At 47.5% G+C, this 4854-nt stretch overlaps 1 long non-coding RNA gene across 1 annotated transcript; it reads left to right on the top strand.

The window, feature by feature from the left end:
• Window positions 1-467: 467 nt before the first annotated feature.
• Window positions 468-4351, top strand: LOC146544932 (uncharacterized). The gene is made up of 2 exons (XR_014882121.1): window positions 468-737; window positions 1409-4351. It is a non-coding gene; the product is annotated as an uncharacterized LOC146544932 (long non-coding RNA).
• Window positions 4352-4854: the final 503 nt, after the last annotated feature.

Raw genomic sequence — 4854 nt, 5'->3', positions numbered from 1 at the left:
GCGGCGAGCGGGAGGGGGGCGCCCGGGGGCGGCGGGCGGGGCGGCGCGGGCCGGTGCCGCGGGGCCGCGCTCGGCCGCAGGCGCTCGCCCCGCGGGAGGCGCCGGGGGGGGAGGCGGGAACGAAGCTCGAAGCCGCCGCCGCCAACTCCGCGCCGGCGGGTGAGGGACGCGGAGAGAAGGGGGACGCGGCCGCGACTGGGTTTGGCCCGGCTCGGCTGCCGTGGTCTAAAGGCCGCGCGGGCGCCGCTCCCCCATTGGGCACGAAAGCAAAAGCCTCGCCGCCATTGGGCGCCCGGCCCGGCCGCGCCCGCCCCCCGCTTTGACAAGCCCGGAATGGAGCGGCGGCGGTAGCGGCGCCTCCGGGGGGAAGGCGGAAAGGGGCGGGGCCCGGAGCGAGAGCCCCGCGCGGATTGGCCGGCCGCGTTGCCGTGGTTGCCGCTTCTGCCCGCGCTGATTGGCGAGGCCGTGTCTCCGTGGTGGAAGGGAAGATTACGAGCGCGGGTCAGATGAGGGGAAGGCCGCGCCGGGGCTGGTGGGGAGGGGGAGCGGCTAGCGGTGCCGCGGGCAGCCACGCCCACAGGCCCCGTCCAGGCCACGCGCGGGGCTCGCGGCGGCTGCTGCCGTTGGGGGCGCGCGACCCTCCGCGTCCCAGCCGGAGCGTGCGCGCTCCCGTTTCTCCGGGTGCCCCGTGCCGGGAGCGGCGCGCCGGGCGTCGGTGGCTCCCGCTCTCCGCGACGGTCAGTTCGTTGCGCTGCCGCTTTGTTCTGCGCTTAGCGAGGATGTGCCGGGTTCCGCGCTGCTTCCGCCGAGGGTGCCCCGGGGTGTCTGTCAGAATTCTTCTGCGGGCGGCCTTTACGGCTTCTCCATCGGGGACGTCAGATCCCGGCGGCAGCGGTTGCAGGCTGACGGAGCAGAGTTCTCCGAAGGACCTTAGGCCGAAGCTCCCCGTCTGAGGCAGCGCGGTTTTCCACCCGCTCCCGTACGTGCAGAGCTTTGCCACTATGGCACGCAGCACAGGCTGTGGGAGTACTGTGTAGAAGTCTCTAATTCTCGGCTTAGTCCTTCCCCACCCCTTTAATGGTGAACGGACTGCTGCTATGGAGACGCCAGGCTTAGCTCAAAATGGCTAATAAGGCGAATTGAAAAGAGAAGCGTGGCCAGTACGAACGGGGGAAGGGAAGAGGTCCTTTTTGCCACTGCTAGATGAGATGCGGCCAGGAGAGAGGGGAGGGCGGCAGCCACCCAGATGCAGAGGTACGCTGATGCGCTGTGAGGTGGGAAACGTCTGGGTCGGCTCAGGAGATGTATTCTTCTCCTCCCCCCGTGCCATTTTGTTCTTTGAAAAATCTCGCAGCCGAAGCTATAAATGCAGGCAGAACGCACAACTTGTTGGTTTTTTGAACGGCAGGACAAAAGAAACCCGGGGATAAAGGCACCGCTCGAGGTGCATCCTGAGGATCAAAAAGGCCAGCGCCGCGGCTGAGTGCTTCAGCTCCTTTCCGTCAGCGAGGATCCTCCTCTGCTCCCCCAGCACCAGCCTCACCGTGAGGGGCTGTAGTACCTGGGGCCTGCACTGAAAACAGTGTTTGTAAGGGGTTGTCATGAGGAGATGGGCACTGACCATCCCAGCAAACACCTTATGTTTTCAAGGAGCCATTACTGCTCGATCCCTTCAGTATGCAGTTGTTATTTTAAAAACAGAGGTTGACGTGGACTGTCACTGCTGGCTAGACTAGGAGTATTATCCCACCAAACTACTGTAACATAAAAATATCTTGGCAGTTAAAAATTTTGTTTTTTAAGTGGGAATTATACGGCAAATCTTTTATGCAAACTTAGATGCTGGGAGTATTTCCTGAAATGACTATCAATTACATAAACCAAATGCATCAGAAGATAAAATAAGGGAGCAAAAATCAGCATTGTGATTATATGCTTACAAAAAAGGTTATGCTGGTGTATAGCTAAAGCATTCAATGCGTTGTTGTTCCACAATCCAGCAGAGGAATTATAGGTTAATTGTACTTTTTTTTTTAATTATCTAGTATTTGTCTCTATGATTTAGAGGAAGAGCTTTCATCTCCCTAAGCACAAAGCAAGTAAAATGTAAGAACTTCCAAGTGACAGTCTAGACTATTTAATGGATAAAAACATTGCTATAAGATTACCATTTATGAAGTATCAATGCCATGTAACTCAGTGCCTTGATTATTTCTAGACATGCAAGCACACCCACACGCAGACTTGAGTGACACCATTCATATGACCACAGCAAGCTACTTATTTGCTTTTCCAATACAATAGGTCATAGGTCATTATCATACCTCTAGCTCTTTCTCTGCCCTATTCTTAAAGTCATATTAGAATTCTAGAATTTTCGTAAGATTAACTTCTCACAGCATTCTGAGTTTGTTTTATAAGCATGATAGGTTTTATAAGTTTTTTGTTTGTTTGTTTTATTGCCTTTATGTATCATTTTTGGTTTCTTTCCTTTTTCCTCTTCATCTTGCCTTTATAAATTTCTTCCATATTCCTCAGTTTTGTTGTTGAATGCCCCCTGGGATGAATCCCTTTTTTCCTTGTGCTTCCTTTTTTAAACCTCTGCTTTTTGCATTGACAGTTATTTCTTTGAATAGATGTTAGTTATAGATTAAGTCCTGCGTGGCACAAATATGTGATCAACATAGATGCAAAGAACGACTGTAGCTCAGTGTTAACAGGTCATAGAAGACAAAGGCTTTTTCTGACACCTAGATTGTGGCATATGCCACCACTTGCAAGAGCCTATTTGCTGGGGAATCTCTGTTCTGTGTTACCAAGTAGCACTACAAATCCAAAGCCCAGTAAAACTGGAGGACATCCTCCTCAATTTCTACCTTTTCCTGACAAAGCTTGTCATCTATTGTACTATAGGAGAAATTTCCACTGGCAAGGGTGACACGGATTGGTTTTTTCATCATTCCTCATCCCAGGTAGACATAAGCAGTAGTCAGTGATTTGTGGGTTCTTCTTCATGAACTTTTAATCACCACCTCCTGATGGTGAATAGTTTCTTTGTGTAAGGGCTGGTAAAGAGGCAGAAATAAAAGCAGGCAGCACTTCAGTTAAACAGGAGAAGGTGGTGCTGGGGTTCCTGGTGCTCAGCACACAAAAGAATGGAAATGCTCTAGCCATAGGCTGAGGAACTGGACTCAATGAGTGCTGTTGGAGCATCAACGAGGTCGAGAGCTTCTCCTGCTTTGTTTGCAATTATTCTGAACATCGCTTGTACAGGGAGAGGTAACAGGAACACTTACCTGCTCAGCTCAATTTCAGTCATGCTTTCTCTGATGTGCTGAGTCAATGCACAGACAGATCCCTCAAATCAGCATTCTCTTAAGCACAGACCCTCACTGCACATGTATTTCTGCTGGCAGTTTTGTCCTTACCTGGAAGCATGAAGGCAGACTGTGGCAAAAATGACTTGCTGCTAGGTTTGTATTCAGCAGCAGGGTTTTCCTGAAGTACATCCTATGCTTTCCTTGGGTGACATAGGTCTTCAGCTGGCCCAATTTTCTAGCTCTTTTGTTTCCCTGTCTTTTGCTCTTGTTGTCCTCTTACACGTGCTTTATTTTGAGTACTTCCCTATCTTGCTTTCCACATTGTCCATTTCCAGTCTACATCCTTCTCAGGAACTTGTTCACTGCCATTGGTATTCTGATTCTTTTCTCTTTACAGACTCTCATTCCCAGCTGTCATTCACCACATGAGGAACCTGTTGTTGCTAGCAGTCCTTCCTTGTAGTGTTAAAAGCAATAAAAGCAGCACCCCCCAAGCTTCATATTTCTTAAGAGAAATGTTACCACTTCCTCTGTAGAGTAATAGCATCTCAGAGCATTCAAGAGGATAATATATTTTTTTTCTGGTTACTGAATGGTAACTTTTGTATATTAGATCTGAAACAGGTCATCTTGGAAATTGTGCTGTACTACTAATCAAGAATTGTTTTATTTTCTGCCTAATGTTACTGCCCTTTCAAGGGTATACTTATTCAGTTACCCACGGGACTGCAAAGAAAGTGAAAAAACAGTTTTCAAGAGATACGGCTTTCATCTATTTAGCAATGTTACTAAAGTTACTGTTTTCCTTCATTTCTTTAAAATAAAAGCTTAATCATTTGCAATGCCTTACATCTATTCTCCATTTTATTAATTAGTTCCTATTTTTATAAAAATAACATAATTAGTATATAGTTTGTATTTCAAAATTAAATACATTTTATCTTGAAGCCTTCAGAACTGGTGTTTTTTGTGAAAAAAAATCATACTCCTTTCTTTCTGAATTAAAATGGGACACGTGTTATACCTCTTCATATATATATTTTTTGTCTTTCTTTGTTGCTGGCAAGAATTTTAACAGGTAAATGCTTTAAAAATTTATCATTACTTTCTTCACTTTAAAAACTGGAATAATCAGGCATGATCTGATAATAGTAACTCACTATCTTCTTCCTGTTACGGGATGTTTCCCATAGGGGTAGTCCTAGTTGCTGAAGACTAGTTCACAAGTAAAGGAATATGGTTACACTTTCTTACTGACGTGTCATACCCTTCTATGAGTTGGTAAAATACCTTAAGAGCTCCTACATTCACTGCTGCTGGTAATATTTCACCTTATTTTCTTGGAGGAAGCTTCCCCATGAAGCAGCTATAGTAAATATATTAATACTATTATCTTGTGAGCATGGCTTTTTCATTCTCTTTATCTAGTCTCACTGGGAAGACAACAGCAACTTATACCACATACCTAACAGTGGTGGTGACAGTTGAGTAGCTGACATGCTGCTGGAGGAGTAGCTCACCTGAAAGCTTGTTC

This window comes from Meleagris gallopavo, chromosome 2 (assembly GCF_905368555.1).
Source record: "Meleagris gallopavo chromosome 2, MGAL_WU_HG_1.1, whole genome shotgun sequence".
NCBI lineage: Eukaryota > Metazoa > Chordata > Aves > Galliformes > Phasianidae > Meleagris > Meleagris gallopavo.
Note: the sequence above shows the minus strand (reverse complement) of the source record. Positions and strands in the feature narration are given on the sequence as shown.